This window comes from Oryctolagus cuniculus, chromosome 6 (assembly GCF_051225735.1).
Source record: "Oryctolagus cuniculus isolate XC-2025 breed Fujian yellow rabbit chromosome 6, ASM5122573v1, whole genome shotgun sequence".
In the NCBI taxonomy this organism is placed as follows: Eukaryota; Metazoa; Chordata; class Mammalia; order Lagomorpha; family Leporidae; genus Oryctolagus; species Oryctolagus cuniculus.
The window spans coordinates 156,342,618-156,362,264 of NC_142872.1; the positions used below are offsets into that span (position 1 = coordinate 156,342,618).

The 19,647-nt window shown below is 42.4% G+C and overlaps 1 protein-coding gene across 8 annotated transcripts in view; it reads right to left on the minus strand.

The window, feature by feature from the left end:
* ASAP1 (ArfGAP with SH3 domain, ankyrin repeat and PH domain 1) overlaps window positions 1-19,647 on the minus strand; it is a 379,170-nt gene that overhangs the window by 228,658 nt on the left and 130,865 nt on the right. The window contains exon 1 of one of the 8 annotated variants that reach the window (XM_089335712.1): window positions 19,494-19,617. The exons of the other annotated variants lie outside the window; for them this stretch is intronic. The gene's annotated coding sequence lies outside the window, so the exon portion shown is untranslated. Of the gene's footprint in view, window positions 1-19,493; window positions 19,618-19,647 lie in introns of those variants that run through there. 8 annotated transcript variants of the gene reach the window in all.

Sequence of the window (19,647 nt, forward strand, 5' to 3'; positions counted from 1 at the left end):
GCTACGTGCAGATGTGCCCACTCTACCCTCTGCGGAGCCCCAGGACACGGAAAAACCAGTAAGCAGCTATTGTTTCAGCATTTGGAGGTGTTGGCAAGAGAACACTGTTTCAGAGCTCACAATTCAAAGAGGATCAAATAAATAAAAAATAGGACACAGATAATTGAGTGACGCTAGTAACTGGACATCACTCACAAATCGTGTCCACTGCTTGCTCATTGGTGCCTAGCACCATCTGGCAAAGCACCACTCCTACTTCCTTCCACCCTTCTTAAAACAAATCGCAGCAGGATGCTGGCTAGAAAACAATGATACATGGGTTTAGTTGCTACACTATTTAAGTGGACACTGCTGTCACATCCCATAAACTGTGACAACACAAAGTCAGACTGAGTGATATACTTCAATAATGAGGCAACATGTGAAATGACTTGGGATTTAAAGAGACAGAGATCAGACCAGGGCTGTGGCTCACTTGGCTAATCCTCTGTCTGCGGCGCCAGTACTCCGGTTCTAGTCCCGGTTGGGGCATCGGGTTCTAGTCCCGGTTGCTCCTCTTCCAGTCTAGCTCTCTGCTGTGGCCTGGGAGGGCAGTGGAGGATGGCCCAAGTGGTTGGGCCCCTGCACCCACATGGAAGACAGGGAGGAGGCACCCGGCTCCTGGCTTCGGATCAGCTCAGCACTGGCCATGTCGGCCATTAGGGGAGAGAACCGACGGAGGAAAGACCTTTCTCTCTGTCTGTCTCTCACTGTCTATAACTCTCTGTCTCTCTCTCTCTAACTCTGCCTGTCAAAAAAAAAAAAAAAAAAAAAAAAAAGACTGAGATCAAGAGGACAGAGATTTGCAGAAACCTTCTAGATCAAGTCAAGAAAATTCAAAATCTGAAGGAACAACAACAGCAGTTCAGAGGAAAAAATCCTGTATCAGTCGTTCCACTTCCAGTCCACCTCTCTGCTAATAACCTGGGAAAAGAAGATGGCCCAAGTACTTAGGTCCCTGCTACCCATGTGGGAGAACTGGATGAAGCTCCTGGATCCTGGCTTCAGTTTGGCCCAGCTCTGGCCACTGCAACCATCTGGGGAGTGAACCAGCAGGTAGAAGATCTCTCTGTCTCTCCCTCTCTGTAACTCTGCCTTCAAATAAATAGCCATCTTTAAAAAATCACATTTCAACATCAGAAAATAATGTGCTTCAGAGAAACAATGAGAAGCATTAAGATAAACAAGTAGTATAAATAAATTGACTGGATTTTTTTCATGCAAATATTTGTTGATCGACCACAAAATTCCTAAAGGACAGGGGAGGATTGTGAAGTGAGCCACATAGGCAGGATATAGAATTATACAAGGAGTCAGGCAGTTCCTTGAAAGACAATTTAGCTGAAACAAAGAATGAACAACAAACAAGCTGACACATACACAGTTTCTTGGCCAAACAAGAAGTCTCAAGAAAAAGAAAAATTCTCTCTCTCTCTCTTTCACACACACACAGAAAACACAGTGAGTACAAAAGGATTGTAAGTTCCCAGAATTTCACAATGATCAGGCCATGGAAAGAGGAGAACAGATGTGGCTTTCAACTTTAATTAAATGTGGGGGTTTAAAATCAAAGCAAGTTATGCCGTTTAAATGAATTCACCCTGTCTTACGCTTCTCCTTTTAATAAAAGGATGAAATTTTTATATTACTCCTATTTTTTAATTTTTAGAAGGGAAAAACTCTGCCCTGTGTAATGAATATAATCGTGTCACAGAAGTCCTCAGTTTTGGCTGCACACTGGCATCACTTGGGAATTTTAAAATACTGCTGTATAGGTCCGTTCCAGGGAATTTCTGGTTTAATTGGTGTGGGGTGTGGCCTGGGATTTTTAATGGTTCTCAGCAGGATTTTAACGCACAGCGAAGGTAGGGAAGCACTGTCATATATTGCTTCTCAGTCTAACACACCAAGTTCTCAATTTCTGGCACAATCAATGAGATCAAAGGAATTTAAATTATTAGATCAGAAAGCACCACATAAATTTCAAAAAAGAAAACACTTTTCCTTGCATTATTTATCCTCATTCTATACAACTGAATTTTTTTTGAAGATTTATTTACTTATTTTGAAAGTCAGAGTTAGAGAGGAGAGACACACAGAGAGAGATCTTTATCTGCTAGCTCACTCCCCAGATAGCCACAATGGCCAGCATTGGATCAGGCTGAAGCCAGGAACAAGGAGCTTCAACCAGGTCTCTCATATGGGTGGCAGGGGCCCAAACACTTGGGCTATCTTTTTCTGCTTTTCTCAGGCCATGAGCAGGGAGCTGGACTGGAAGTGAAGCAGCAGGACATGACAGTGGCTATGTTGGATGCAGGCAGTGGCCATCACCCACTGTGCCACAACACCAGCGCCTACAACGGGATTCTTAAAAGCTCCCATTGGGTTAACCTCCTTCATCCAAGACAAAGAGGAGACATCATGCAATCCTTTACCTCTGGTAGGTCCTGGTTTCTGTCACAATGATGAATAGTCTCAGAGAAGAGGGTTGCCGTGTGCACTTAAGGCCTGGCAGGACCCTCCCTCCCTGCCATTCTGTGTCTACACAGCATGGAGTGCTATCACTAAATCAAAAGCCAGGCAGAAAAAGCTATAATGGGGCTTCATACTGGAGAAATTCGTTCCCTATGATTCATTTAAAGAGATGATGCCAAAAAGTCCATTAGTTCAGATGAGTGTATGGAGAACCAGCATAAATACAGACATGACAGGAAATAGTATCTTATATTTTATCCAAACTATCTTAGAGATAAGTGGCTTGCATAACTAATGATTCCACCTCCCCCACTCACCTATCACCTATTAAATGGCATGCCTCAATGCCTATTCTTAGGAAAAACCTCATTCTGTTAATACACACACTTCACAATCTGCAAACAAAATTATATTCTGAGCAATGATGAAAATTCTGGAATGATTCTAGCCCATGTACACTGCTCCTTCCCTGTCAACTAGTAGCATGTTATGTACATTTCAGCCATTAAAGAAAAGTACCTATGAATTGTGCTCCAGAGTGCTACTGTAAGGTGGCAAGGATTCTGCACGTTCTGTTTACTTCCTCATGACCGGCATATAGCTGGCACTCTATAGACAACTGATATAACCAGAAATATGTCTTCAAATTTTTCTTTAGAACTGCATAAAATGGATGATACTTCCTTTCTCTACTGTTTCATATCCTGATGGTTTCCACTTGATATGACATGACTATCCTTCCATGTCATGAGATGGGAATTTGCATTGTTCTTCAGAGTGTTCCATTCATAGATTTCAATCAAATTGGCAAGAAAGGGTGTCTCACTGTTTATACATAGCTTGCATGCAGAATAGACTTAAAAGAAGTAGAACAATTAGGTCAGGGTTGTGATGAGGAGACTAACGTCCAAAGGCAGCAGTGTCCCCAAAACCTCCAGCGCAGTGTCTGCTACTTGTAAGTACTCGGATGCTAATAACAGTCTCTGTGCTCCAAAAGGGGAGAAAGACGTAGATAAGCAGGCTATGGTCTAACATTAGGCAGGACATGTGCATGCATGCACAAGACTTCCCACTCACTCATTTGCACCAAGCTTTGCACCCTGACCAGTGAAGAGGCACTGTACCAACCTTATATAGGACAGGCCCCCAAAGATTAGACAAACATAATGGAAACCAGCCAGAGCTGCTGAAAGAGCATGTGAGAGGAAGGTGGCAATGGTCCCTGTTGGGGGCAACAGAGCTCATTTTTCTCAGACACAGGATGTGTGCAGAGTACTATGAGGCTGAAAGAGATGAGACGGAAATGCTAAAAATGAAGAGACCAAAATCACAACAAATAAAAATGCTGGCTCTTAAAACACTGCCAGCTGTTCTTCACGGTGAACAGGAAGAACAGATAGAGAGGGCAGGACACTAATGGGCACTGTAAAGAACAGCCAACTTCTTCATCCAGCTCAGCTGCCATGTGCAAAGAATTGGACTAATAGCCATAGAAGTTGGAGCAGAGGTGGCAGCAAACCCTGGAGACAGACACCGAGTAAAAGGGCAGTATCAGGATTTTTACAGCATCATTAGCCTCCTTAAGCAATGGTTCTCTGGAGATGACGGATTCTGGTTGTGGAAGCACTGAATCACCAGAGAACATGTTTCAGGGTACCTTTATCTTCTAGGGCAACCACATCAAAAGGAGAACCAGAAGACAATTAGATGCAAAGTTCCCTAGGGCCAGAGACCATGCCTTTTCCATCTTTGTTGTTTCCAGAACACGGACACCCAGTATGGGTTCAAAGAATTTCTGTGAAACAAATTACAAGGAATTTAAATCACCACAGGGTGGGGTACTGGGACCAAAAAAAAAAAAAAAAAAAAAAGAAAGAGCATTTTGTTTTTTGTTTGTTTGTTTTTTTGTTTTTTTGACAGGCAGAGTTAGTGAGAGAGAGACAGACAGAAAGGTCTTCCTTCCATTGGTTCACCCCCCAAATGGCTGCTACGGCCGGTGCGCTACGCTGATCCGAAGCCAGGAGCCAGGTGCTTCCTCCTGGTCTCCCATGTGGGTGCAGGTCCCAAGCACTTGGGCCATCCTCCACTGCCTTCCTGGGCCACAGGGAAGAGCTCGACTGGAAGAGGGGCAACCAGGACAGAATCCGGCGCCCCAGCCAGGACTAGAACCTGGGGTGCCGGCACTGCAGGCGGAGGACTAGCCTAGTGAGCTGTGGCGCCACCCGAGCATTTTGTTTATAACAAAGAACCCACACCTGATGCACGAGGAAAGGCACACACGTAACTCTCAGAGGTGCCCATGTTTACTGGGTTTAGAGACAGAAGCTCTGGGTCTGAATCCTGGCTTTGGCCATTTGTAGCAAAATGGACAAAGGCATGTTATCTCTTAGACTAATTCTCTGTCCACAAAAAGAAATTGCTATTACTCTTTGCTCCTGGGATGGTTGAGGTTCTCAAACTGTACACAGCAAAATTAAAAGCAGGGGCCGGCTTTGTGGTGGAGTAAGCTAAGCCTCTGCCTGAGGCACTAGCATCCTGTATGGGCACCAGTTCCTGTCCTGGCTGCTCCTCTTCAGATCAGGCTCTCAGTGGCCTGGGAAAGCAGTGGAAGATGGACCAAGTGCCGGGGCCCCTATACCCACGTGGGAAACCTAGAAGAAATGCCTGGCTCCTATCTATGGATGGGCCATTGCGGCCATCTGGGGAGTGAACCAGTGGATGGAAGATCCTTCTGTATCTCCCTCTCTCTGTAACTCTACCTCTCAAATAAATAAAATCTTAAAATAAAAATAAAAGCATATGCTTATAATACTTCCTTCAGACTACTCAAAAAATATTTACACCAGAGTACTCAATCCAGCACTAGTGACATCTGGGTGACATGATTCTTTCTTGTGGAACTCTTCTGTGTCCTCTGAGATGTTTAGCAGCATTCCTGGCCTTCTGCCCACTAGTTAGCATAATCACCTCTCCCCCTTACTTGGTACTTCGAAAAAGGTCCCCAAAGAAGTAACCGAGACATCCTTCATTAGGTGAATGGATAAACTGCGGGGCATACAGGCAACAGAATATTATTCAGCAGTAAGAAGAAAAGAACTGTATCAATCCAGAAGACATGGAGGATTAAAGCATTTTGTAAAGTGAAAGAAGTCAACCTGAAAAGGCTACATACTTCATGACTCCAAATATACGAAATTCTAAAAAAGACAAAATTATGGAGACAATAAAATGATCAGTGGTTGTAAGGAGTTCAGAGGAAGAAGGAACAGATGAATAGGTGGAGCACAGATTTTTAGCTCTCTGTGTCATCAGGTCTGTGAAAATCTGCAGAACATCCAACATAAACAATGAGTGCCAATGTTAATTATGGACTTTTGTTAATAATGTATTGATACTGGTTCATGAACTGTGACAAATGTACCACACAAATGTAAGATGTTAATAACAGGGGAAAACAGGGAAGTGGTGGTCAGGAGGGGATTAGGAGGTGTATGAGAATTCTATGTTTTTAAAAGTCTGTTAATCATGGCCGGCGCCGCGGCTCACTAGGCTAATCCTCCGCCTAGCGGCGCCGGCACACCGGGTTCTAGTCCCGGTCGGGGCGCCGGATTCTGTCCCGGTTGCCCCTCTTCCAGGCCAGCTCTCTGCTGTAGCCAGGGAGTGCAGTGGAGGATGGCCCAGGTGCTTGGGCCCTGCACCCCATGGGAGACCAGGAAAAGCACCTGGCTCCTGCCATCGGATCAGCGCGGTGCGCCGGCCGCAGCGCACTGGCCGCGGCGGCCATTGGAGGGTGAACCAACGGCAAAGGAAGACCTTCCTCTCTGTCTCTCTCTCTCACTGTCCACTCTGCCTGTCAAAAAAAAAAAAAAAAAAAAAAGTCTGTTAATCATTGTGAAAAATTTTCAGGAAAAGAAATCTCTAGACATTGCTAAATGTGCCAGGGATGGGGGAGCGACAGTAAAAAAAATCACCCCATCCCCACTGATAAAGTGATTGAGGCTATAATTCTTAAAGGAAGGGGCTAAAAATAAGGCTTTTGGGTCCTTCAGTTCTACTGAATTTACATTAATATTTTATAGTGTTCATAAAAGAGCATCAAATATTCTTTCTCTGATCCAATTCTAAGTAGAAAGGAACATCTAATCCTCCCTGACACATTCATTCTAAAAGAAGAAACATCATTTCCCCCTTCAAGTCTTCTCTAAGTCTGCTATTGTAATACTAACCTACCAGAAGAATGATGAAGAAAACAATTTTAATCTGTGGATCTGGTTGAGTCTACTAGCGTCCCATATACTGACGGGCAGAGCCAGACCTAACCTCCACAAATCAGGCTGCCCTGAAAGGCACTGTGCATTTATATTTATGCAACCTATGGCCTTCTAGACATCTGCTCACCACAGCTGTGCAGAACAATCTCATTTTTAATCTCAACCTTGTTCAAATGTTTGAAGCAGGAAGTACATCAGCAACTGGATGATAATGTTACCAGAACTATTTCAACACCTTCCTAACTGAGCTCCTTCCTTCTACCTCATACTAACACTCTATCTTCCCGAGCAGTCAGAGGGATCTTATGTAAGCCAATTCAGGGGCAGACATTTGGTGCAGCAATTAAGAACCCTCCTGGGACGCTTGCATTTCATGTTGGAATACCTGGGTTTGTATCCTACCTTTGCTTCCAATTCAACTTCCTGGAGGTGTGTACCCTGGGAAGCAGCAGGTGATGGCTCAAATGGTTGGGTCCCTGTTGCCCACATGGGAGTTCCAATTCTTGGCTTTGACCTGGCCTAGACCTGGCTGCTGCAGGCATTTGGGGCATGAACCAATGGATGGAAGATCCATCTCTCCCACCTCTCAAAAATAAATATTTGTTAAAAAAATGTAGCACATTTCAGATTGCTTGACTTTCTCAAAATCATAAAACAAAACTCCAAAAGCTCTCTGTTTACTCAGAGTGAAAAACCAAAGTCTTAACAATGGCTACTAGGCCCTACACAATCTGGCTTCTGCTACCTTCCAGCCTCTTCCTTCTACTTCCTCACCTGCTCAGCTTCAGTGATGTGACTTCTTGCAGTCTCTTGAACATGCCAGGCAGCCTCCTTCCTAACCTCCTCTGCACTTTTGGCCTTCCATATCTACATAGCTACCACCATCACCTTCAAGTCATTGCTCTTGAAGCCCAACCTCATGAGCCACACCCCAACCGTTCTCACTCACCCCTTCTCTTCGTGTCTTTATAGCACCTATCACCATCTAACATACTGTGGATTTATCTGCTTATATCCAGACTGTCTGCCTCCGTTAGAAAATAAGTTTAATAAGCATACTCTTTGGTCTTTCTCACTGCTGTATCCCTAACACTTAAGACAATTCCTGCCACACTGAAAATACTCAATATCGGATTCATTCTTACAATCAATCACTTAATCAATCATTTCCATTTTATGAAGAAACTAAAGACCAGTTACATAAGCTTTGAGTTCAGAATTAACAAGTGATGTTAGGCAAAAGCAACTCCCAAATTCCATCGCTCAAATGTACTTCACTTTCTACTGTTTCACTGCTCTCAGAAGGCCCTTAAAGGATTAGCTTAGTGATCGGTATCAAGAACTTTACATCCAATAGCCCTTCCATTGCTATTTCAGGTTCCTCCTATTCACATAGGTTAGGTCTTTTTACTCATAGTCAGTACTTCTCCCCACACAATATTTCACTTACTATTCTTTGGTTCTAACATCATCAGGACAAGTCACTCATGACTTGCTATGATTAAGCAGGACTCTGGGATCAGAAAGACCTGGACCCAAATTCTATTCAGTCACCTACTGACTATAAGACCTTCAGCAAAGGGGTTTACCTAGTTAAGTCTTAAGTTTCTCACCTGAAGAATGGTGACAGCAGCAACCTAATGGAGTTTTTTGGAGGATTCAGGGAGAATTAAATAGAGAAAGGCCTTAGTCCTGCAGACGTTCTAGAAAACTAGACATTCATTTTCACTATAAGTATTATAATGTTCCAAGCCATTCTCTCAAAGATCTGATGACTTCTATTTATGTAAGTCACTGTAAATGCACATCATAAATGAGTCTCTTCTATCAGTCAATTAGATAACAGCTTCTTTTTAAATAGACCTCTCTCAATGTTGACAACCCCTTTAGCCTCTGATAAATGCTTTTTTTTTTTTAAGACACAAAATCAATTTAGAAGCAAAGAGAAAATCTTATCCATTGTTATTAGCAAAAAGTCCCCAAGGATCCATATGATCAATTGGTCAAAGGTCTGAGTAGAGCTGGTTCTTCATCTCCTCTTAAACTTTTTACTGGATAGAGGTCAATAACCTTGGGACACAAGGGGAACAAACACAGCTCTTTGTACAAGATTAAATTAGCAAATGTAAGGGTGGAAGAAGCTAAGAAGCTATTTCATTCATATATACATATGGAGGCCACTCAAAGTAAATTCCACAAACCACATAAATCCTTCAGCAATGCACATGCACCAGCTGTTTACCTTAACATGTATCTGTGTTCTCCAACTGCTTCATTTCTACACTGCTTGTCTCTTCCAATAAAAAACTTAAGTCTTTCAGGGTACAGACCGCAGAGCCAGATGAAACTAGAAACATGTAGTTCACTGCGCCCAGCTCTCAGCACTGCAGTAGAAGCTCCCTCAAGTCTGCAGCACTGTGCTTGGCCAATTCTCATTCTGGCTCCTTCTCACCTCTCAGGACACAGCTCAAATGTGATTTCCTCAAAGATGCATCTCTGAGCAATCCTTACTAAGTTCTTCTCATCTGCACTCCTACAAAGTCACCCTGTCCTCTTCAGGGCAGTTATCACCACCAAAACTCACCTTTACATTTGCTGGATGTTTTTTATACTTTTGTAGTCCCCAGCACCTAGAAAAATTACTAGTGAGTAGTAACACACAGTTTAATATTGCTGGAACAGATAAATACAGTGAGTATTCACAAAGTAATACTTAACTCAAGGTCACAAATTGTATTCGATCCTGTGGCAAAAATGGGAGCTGCTGGCCCACGGCATGTACAAGCTATAGTAATGAGTCCACAGAGTTAGGTCTAAGCTACATCAAATAGACCAGGGATGCCTATTCCTATCTAAAATGGTTCAAAAGCATCTAAGAGTTTTGAACAAAATAGTAAAATCATTTCTACTGCCTGCCTCTAGTTTTTTTCTTATTTTTTATTTCCAACACCCAGCTGGTAACATCCTTTCCATGGGAGAGACATATACATTTGTACAGACCTCAACAATTTAAATATTTCCTTCCACATCTCCTTTGACCTTCTAATAGCTTTGTAAAGTAGGAGGGATGTGACTAAGCATCTCCATCTCCCAATTCCCAAATGCTGAGCAAAGAGGAAACCAAGAGGTTTGGTAAAATCAAAACACTAGCCCAGAGTCACAAGGGAGTAAGTGATGACAGATCTTTCTGGCTCCAAAATTCTTCCATTAGAATAAGCTGCCTGTCATAATACATTGAATGGATTGGAGAAAAAAAAAACAAGACAAAAACCTCAGTATTAAAGTGCACTTGAGGGAAGTACCATTCGCACAGCTTCTGCAAATAAATTCCTTCCTCAACAGTTGTCTCCATTTCCACACATAAAATTAATTCAGGAAATGTTCACACTTTAAAACCCACAGCTCAATTTGCTCCTAGCAATACATTTTTGAATTTATAATGTTATCAAAACTCCTTCAATTATTAAAGAAATATTTATGACTACCCATCTTAATACATTTTGCAAGCCATATCTTCAAAATTCTACTCTAGATTTAAGATATTCCATAAGATTGACATATGTCCAGTTTCAAACCTAAGATACCAGAATGTTTTCTCCTATTGGTAAGAATCTCAACTCCAAACTGAAACCTCAAAAATAACCCAAACCTGTGTTATAATCAAAATAAGAAACTTGAATATACAATACACGATGAAGTGAACTATGCAAAAAAAAAAAAAAACCCACAAATCAACCAAACTAAAATCAAACTGTAAATTTATGATTCTGTATATTTATTTGTAAAAGTAAACAAAAATAATTCAGTCCTTTGCAATAAAATACAGACATTCTTGTAAAAGTAAGTTTGTGATCTTAAAGAAAAATTCAAGCTCTTTTAATAAAGTAGTGTGTAGTCAATAGTGATATTATTATTAACACTACTATCAGGGAAGAAAGGGAGAAAGACAATTCTGAATGTAAGATAATCCACAGACGTCATTTCTATAGTCTTTTCAGCAACAGATTTCCAACAGACACAAAGCATGATTTCAATTCCTTCAGTACACATTAACCAATAAGGAGCGGGTGTGTAGAATGAAGGAGAAAATCCATAACCATCACAGGCAGTAAAAGGAAAGGGAGCCAGATGGTAGCCTAGATGTGCTACACATAAACTATACCATAGGTATTTGCATGCAGAGAATTAAGAAGTGAGTGTTTACCAGGGTAATCTTGGTGTTTTAGTCCTTCATCTCGCCTGCAAACATGTCCTGAAGCACCTACTATACACCAAGAAATTAAGTGTGCTGGACAGTCAGATTATTTATTTGAAAACTTTTGGAGTACTTACTGTTCTGTAAAAGTAATACATAATCTCTACTTTTAAGAAATTCAGTCTTGGAGGTGAAATGGTGGGCAGAGAGAGACAGGTGGGCAAATCTTTTCCATAGAACAAAATAAGATAGAGGTGTTTAAATTGGTATAAAATAACCAGCCCTATCTGACAGAGAGATGATGGGTAGCAAAATAGGAGAGCAGTCTGTAGGTGCTATGACATTTAGACTGAGTCCTCCAATAGAATCAGCCAGTGAACACGTAGATAGCTGCACTGGCAAATGGACATATCACCAAGGTGAAGCACAAGTACGCACCTGCTGCTGAACAGGAAAGGTAAGAGTAAGGCACAGACAGAGGCAGGGACTCAGCCTGGATGGCACAATGGACTGTGCCGAGATGTGTGGCTCTCACCGTGCAAATACTGGGGAGCCACTAATGGCCTCTGTGTTGAGAGGAGCACAGACAGTGCCAACACTGAGAAGTGTTTGCGTTTTCCTGATAGCTCAATCATGACTTAGGGAAAAACAGAAACACTCAATGTAAATAAAGGTTGTCTCTAAAGGAAACAAGGACCGATTTTTGGTTTCCCTAAAACTAGACTTTTAGCAATAGTGAATCACAAGCTCTATTGCCACATAAACTCATGGCCATGTCCACAACAATGGAAAATGTGACCAAACCAACTTCCTAAGTTTAGATAAGAATCCTTCAAAACACAGAATTCAGCAGGAACTATCAGACATATTTTATGTTGTTAATACCAGGGCAATCCCAATAATAACAGGCAACAATGAAAGAGAAGCTCTTTTGTAAATTCTTCTTTTTTAAGATTTTTAAAAAATTTGTTTATTTAGGCCAGCACCGTGGCTCACTAGGCTAATCCTCCACCTGTGGCGCTGGCACCCCAGTTCTAGTCCCGGTCGGGGTGCCGGATTCTGTCCTGGTTGCTCCTCTTCCAGTCCAGCTCTCTGCTGTGGCCTGGAAGTGTAGTGGAGGATGGCCCAAGTTCTTGGGCCCTGCACCTGCATGGGAGACCAGGAGAAGCACCTGGCTCCTGGCTTCAGATCGGCGCAGCGTGCCAGCTGCAACGCGCCAGCAGTAGCGGCCACCTGGGGGGGTGAACCAACAGAAAAAGGAAGACCTTTCTCTCTGTCTCTCTCTTTCTCTTACTGTCTAACTCTGCCTGTCAAAAAATAAAAATAAAAATTTAAAAAATTAAAAAAAAGAAAAACCCTACATTAAAAAAAATTTTTTTATTTATTTAACTGAGAGGTAGAGCTAGAGAGAGAAGGAAGGATAGAGAGAGAGAGGTCTTCCACCCACTGATTCACTACCCAGATGGCTGCAATGGAGCCAGGAGCCTCCTCCAGGACCCCCAAACAAACACGGTGGCCCAAGCAGTTAGGCCATCCTTTACTGCCTTACCAGGTCATACACAGAGAGCTGGATCAGAAGAGGAGCAGCCAGGACATGAACCAGGGCCCAGATGGGATGCCTGCACTGCAGGCAGAGGCTTAGCCTACTACGCCACGGCGCCAGCACCTTGAACTCTAATATCCCAATTTTCCATGTTCTACAGTGCAGAGTTCCAGCTCTACTATATATTAGCTGTACTGGCATGGGACACTTGCTTGGTATTCCTTAGCCTCAGCTTCCCCTTCTGTGGAATGGAGATGATAATAACCACCACAGTGAGTTTTGGTGGGGTGTAAGTCCAGGGAGATTAAATGACAGAATAAATATGAAAGGGCTTTACGAACTCTAATTCTCTGCAAATGACAGAAATAATTATTGCTACAGGTTCAGGTAACATCATTATGGAAGACAGAATTATCAGGAGGACATAACTTCAATACACTAATTAAAATTAAAAGGGGGCTGGTGCTGTGGCATAGAGGGTAAAGCCGCCACCTGCAGTACTAGCATCCCACATGGGCGCTGAGTCCTGGCTGCTCCACTTCTGATCCAGCTTTCTGCTATGGCCTGGGAAAGCAGTAGAAGGTGGCCCAAGTCTTTGGGCCCCTGTACCCACGTGGGAGACCTAGAAGAAGCTCCTGGCTTCTGGCTTTAGATCGGCGCAGCTCCAACTGTTGGGATGATCTGGAGAATAAATCAGCAGATGTAAGACTTCTTTCTCTTTCTCTCTCTTTGCTTCTGCCTCTCTAACTCTGCCTTTCAAGTAAATAAATCTTCAAGAAAAAAAAAAAAGGATGGTTTTAATTAAACAGACAAGATTAGCTCATATCCCTTATTTTTTATAGCATAAAACCACCTATCAACCTCTACTTGAACCCAGAGTCATCAAGAAAATACTGACAGGGGTGAACAGTGTAAACTTCAGTGGTGATGGATGTGTCACAAAGTGAATTAAACCACCAAGGCAATTAAGTCATAAAGGAGCAGTAGTGATATTAACTAGACAGAAAGCCTATAGGATCACCTCTGAAGAGATTTCATTAGCTAAACCACAAAGTCCCGCTGAAAAACACACCAGCAATCTGGTTAAAAATGGGTCACACTATTTATGGATTCCATCACCATCACATATTCTTTAGAAGAAAAAAAAAAAAACAGTCTGGGAACTTTCCTGAACAGGCATGTTAAACAGGACTGCTTCATGCCTGCCAATGGAAATCGTCTGTTTAAATTCTACTCACACTGGACGGAAAATTTCCTTAATGGGCTCATTGCCGAAACTGTCCCATTTCTCTATACATTTGAGCTTTCCTATAAATGAACAAGCTTCATATGATGCCAACATATGAATAAAGGACATTTCAATAGAGAATACACTGAACAAGTCTGGGACTGAAAAACAACCTGGGACAATATTTGCGAGGGAGACAGTGGCTCTTTGATGAGGCTCCTGTTTGGATCTACTGTGAAGGAGTTATCTGTTAGGCTCAGCAAGAGCTACTACTGTGGGGAGGACAGTCTTCTGTGAATACTGTCTAGAGCAGAGAGTCAGCAATGTGTGCAAAAGGGCTCGCAGGCCCCGGGAAATGGAGCACATTCACTCATCTGACCACAAGATACAAGCTCAATACACCAAAATGCCAGCTGTAGCAATCTGAGTGGTGGAGTCATGGGTCACTTTTAAATTCTTTTTCCTGTATTTTGCTCTATTTTCAAGCTTTTCTCAATGGTTATGTTTTGTAAAAAACTAAGAAAAGATTATCAATAGACGGAAATTTTGTGCAGTACTAAGACAATGACCGATTCTATCACTCAGAGACGATCTCTACTGACACTATGTTCTGCCTCTTTTTTTAACGTATATGCACTTTTCCTCTTATTAATCCATTATTTAAAAACATTAAATAAGAAATATATACTATAGTTATTTATGACAGAAATCAAAATGGTTAGGCCAAGTAATCATAAGCCAAGATGAGTCAAGTCTGTTTTTAGGAAGGGCATTTGGTACAGTGGTTAAGATGTCACTTGAGACACCTATACTCCTTATCAGAGTGCTTGGGTTTGAGTCCTGGCCTAAGGAATGGGGTCTCTGCCCTCCACAAGAAGGGAATTCAGATTGCACGCTAGCTTCTTGGCCAGGCCCGGCCGCAGATGTTGTGGGCATTTGGGGAACAGACCAGCAGATGGAACATCTCTCTCTGCCCTCATGTGTTCGTTCCTTTGCTTGCTCCTTCCTCCCCCGTCCCCTCTCCTCCCCTTCCCTCTCTTTCAAGTAAATTTTAAAAAAATCTGTTTTCAAGTAAATGATAACAATTCTGGGTAACAATGAAAATTTTCTTAAGTAATGGTAATTTAAATATGACCCATCGGAATTTGCTAATACTTATATTCTCTCTAAATGAACAAAGCAAAATTCAGTCTGTAACATGTATGTGCAAGTACATTCTTGCTTATTCATATCATTAAATTCTACAAGAATTTCACCCACTGTCAAGACAGAAGTGACGTGTCTAACAGAGCTGTCACTACTGCAGGATCCCTGCAGCCAACCCACTGGCACTAGATACTGACAGTAGCTTTGTACAGGAGGTTGAACATTACCCAGACCAGAAATAAACTTCATCTACTACCATTAAATAGAACACAACCTCATTAAACATATGAGGGTGATGAAAACATCTCAAATTCTGGGTTAAAAAGAAACACCACAACCTGCCCCCTCTCCCTTTGATAGTGTGCATCCTCTGTTTAGGGACATCGCCAGTTTGAAGACTCACAAATTGTCTTAGCTGGTCATATTAAATGTAGTTTTGGTCTAGGAGGTCCCACACATACATGGTTGGAAGGGTTAAGATAAAAACGGCCTTGTGAAACACAGGTTGAGGTCACGGCAGGCTCCTTAAAACATAATATTCAAAAACAAAACAAAACAAAACAAACCAACATAATATTCTATTAATGTTTCAAAGAGGCCAGTATGCATAAAACACCTGGCACAGCTCCTGGCACTTGGCAATGCCATCCGTAAATGGAAGTCTGATGTGATCATCTGTAGCTCCATTTCCATCTCATGGTTCACAAGAGAACATGAGTTGATATTATTAATCAATTCAGGGAATCTCCTCTAACTCTGCTTTCTCTTAGCCATGACTGTCAAGTTTTCCTTAACTACTCTTCTAACCCAACAAACTAGCTGGTGTCATTCCATACCAGATTTAAAGAGCAGAAAAATACAAGCATGCAGTGTAGGGGCAGAATGGAATAAAAAGTGGTGATGTGACTCTTGGGCATCTGTTTAACCTTACTAAGGTTCAGTTTCTCATCTACAAAATGGGGATAATGATTACACCTATTTAACTGCCTTAGGATAAGGATCAAAGGAGACCATGAAAATACAAAATGCTTAGCATAGTGGTTGACACAAAAGAAGTGCCTCCCTTAAGGTAGATGTTATATATTTAAGTAGGGTCACAGACACCTCGCTCCCTAGGAGCTTAAAATCACCAGGCTAAGAACATGCAGATCTGTTGACGCAGTGGAAATCTTCTGCCCGGGATGTGAGGAAGACCACCCTGCAGAGACCCTGCTTGCCACAGCTTTTTATAGCAATGGGATGCTAGCGCTAGGGATGACGCTGCTGCTTCTCTACTCCGGCCAGATGTCTGGTTCACAGGGTGTGACTCTCCTGTCTTTCTCACCCAAACCTGGGGGAGACAAACTAGCTAGAAAGGTGGAGGAAGCTGTAGGAAGGGCAGTCCTTGTACTTGCTTTTTGGGAGTGAGCTGCTCCCCTTCTCTTCTGCTCCTCTGATTCTGCTGAGCAGGTGAGTCTACTGACCCTGGAGTCTACTGCCCACACATGGAAGCCAAGCCATTCAATACAAGCTTTAACTGTGCTAAGGGTGGTCCAGTTGGCCTCTACTTGCCTTATTCCTTTGTCTTATTTCATAACTAGGTCCAGAACATGAACAGAGAAAAGTAATGCTACTTACCAGGTCCCCTCAAGCCCCACAATGTGTTAACCCTTCCTCATGAAGGCAAGACCACTTCTCACACTCTTGTTGAAAAATTACACACACACACACACACAAAAATCCAGATCATAGTCTTTTCCACACTTTAATGTATGCCTCTAAGCTGATCATCACTTACAAGGAAGATTGGAGCTAAAGGAAAAATAACAGAGGAATGCAATGATCTACAAAGACCTGGGTGACCGTTTTACCTTATTTCTTTCTGTATAAATAGGGTCTCAGAATATCATAATGGAATCATTCAGTCTGGCTTCCTAACTCCAAATATGAGACTATTTCAGAGAGGTTTAAATAATGTATGAGAAGTCGTAGAACTTTCCAAGTAGTTAAGATATAAAAGCAAAAACCGCAATTGTTTCAACCATTAGTTTTTTATTTTATTTATTTATTTATTTTTTGACAGGCAGAGTGGACAGTGAGAGAGAGAGACAGAGAGAAAGGTCTTCCTTTGCCGTTGGTTCACCCTCCAATGGCCACCGCGGCCGGCGCGCTGATCCGAAGGCAGGAGCCAGGTGCTTATCCTGGTCTCCCATGGGGTGCAGGGCCCAAGCACTTGGGCTATCCTCCTCTGCACTCCCGGGCCACAGCAGAGAGCTGGCCTGGAAGAGGGGCAACCGGGACAGAATCCAGCGCCCCGACAGGGACTAGAACCCGGTGTGCCGGCGCCACAAGGCAGAGGATTAGCCTAGTGAGCCGCGGCGCCAGCCATCAACCATTAGTTTTATGTATGAAGATACAGGAGGCCAGTGCTGTGGCGCAGCGGGTTAAAGCCCTGGCCTTAAGTGCTGGCATCCCATACAGGCACCGGTTCGAGACCTGGCTGCTCCTCTTCTGATCCAGCTCTGCTATGGTCTAGGAAAGCAGTAGAAGATGGCCCAAGACCTTGGGCCCCTGCACTCATGTGGGAGACATGAAAGAAGCTCCTGGCTCCAGATCGGTGCAGCTCTGGCCATTGCGGCCATCTGGAGAGTGAACCAGCGGATGGAAAACCTCTTTCTGTCTCTACCTCTCTAACTCTTTCAAATAAAATAAAATATTTAAAAAAAAAAAGATCCAGTGATATGTGATATGGACAAGGTAGCAAAGCTAAGATATAAGCACAAACTGATGATTCTGTTTCAGTACTCTTCCTACTCCACCTCATGTCTCTAGTTCCTTTCATTCCTTGGTTGAGAAGGGGACATGATAACCTGATCTTGCTAACTACCTTGAGATGAACTGACAGAGATAGGCTGCCTTTCCTTTTCCTATGCCTGTAATAGATCACTGTTTTGCCTCTGAATGTTCTGAGATGCCAATACCACTAGAACCCACTCACCACAATGGTTTACCCTTCAAATTACAGGGGCAAGTTCAGATGGCGTAATGAGGCCAATCTCTAGATCTCTGGGACTCTGATAAGGCCAGGGCCTTTCAGTCCCTGTGGAGAAGGAGGTGGCCTTTTCCTTCATAAGAATAACCAGGCATTAACTGCAGGAGACATCTTCTGGACCAATCTAGTGCTGCCACTGAACATTAATTCCACGTGTGACCTTGAGCAAGTCACCTCCTCTCAGGATTTCAGGGACTGAACTGGATGGATCATTAAAGCTCCTTTCTGAAATAAAAGCCTTTTATGATATTGTGAAAGCAGCAGCACTGACTAGGACAATATGACATATGTACATTGATGTCTAACTTGAAATCTACATGGAAATAAGACCTGGTCCTCTGCCTCAGGTTCAGAATAAACATGTTCATCTATACTTTTCAGAAAATATCAAGATAGTAAATTGGAGAAGAGAGGGTGGGAAGTATCAATGTTCTTCAAATTGTTCATATATGAAATCTGTTCTCTTTACATAAACAAAAAATAACAAAAAGAAAAAGTCACAATCAAATACTGCCTAAATCACCTGAGAGACATTAGCCAGCAACCCTTTCATCTGTTGTTCCTGACCTCCTACTCCATCTTTCAGCACCCCCACAAAGTGGTATTTTGAGTATACATGTCATGGCAATAAAGAGTTTACAGTCATGGACCAATGTACCTACAATACACTGCAACATTCTCAAAAAAGATAATTATCATAGGAATGGATTATTACCAAGAGTAAAATAAAGTCTTCCTTAGGATTAATGAAAGAGACAGCAGAGCCAGTAACACTAACACTGCCAGGTGAAAAGGATGCCCTGGAGCAACACTCATTCACCCAGTGTTAAACTGTCAGAGGATGCGATGTCACATCTCCCTCCATCAAAAGACACGTGAGGTTAGAAACTGGCTGGCAATACTGGACCCACTGGTCAATCTGAACATCAAAGACAGAGACAGAGAACAAGAATGAAAACCCCAGGGTAAGTAAACAACACCACTTCTGCAGGGTTCTGGCTCCACCTTACCTTCACCAAGAAAACAAACAAAAAAATCAAACTTGAATCTGATTAGGCCCCTAGATGTGTCTCCAGATGGGAGGAACAGTGGAACATTTTAAATAGCACAGTGATAACAATCAGAAAAAAATCCCAGCAAGAAAGTGAGAAACTACAGGACATATAAAAGGTGCTTTAACAAATAAATTCTTAAGAAAAAAGAAGACGGGAAGGAAGACATAAGAGATGCATTAACCCAAAAGCCCGAGTGGTTTCTGTTTCAGTGGAGATTTGAGCAAACCAACATTTGAAACCACTGGGGAATTCTAAATACGGACTGAATATTTCATGATATTAAGGAAATATTGTTAATTTTAAGTATAATAATTTTGTGACTAATCTTTTAAAAGCTCTTTTAGAGATGCATACTTTAAAAAACCATTGCCCATGCACATGCAGGTGTACAAGCTCTGTCTGAACTACAATGAAACTGACATCAGAAACAGCCACAGTAGAGAAACCCTGACACACATCTGTAAGACAAGAGAAACAGAAATGGGACGTGTCCCCGGAACCACGTTGTACCTTTCTTTCTTTCTTTTAATATTCAGCTGTTCGCTGTTTCCAGTCTTTAAGAATCAATCCTTCTAATTGGCCTCATGAGCTTCCCACAGTGATGGGGCAGGAACGGGCTCTCCTCAACTTCTGCTTTAATTTTTTCAGTGGTTCTCACAGAGTG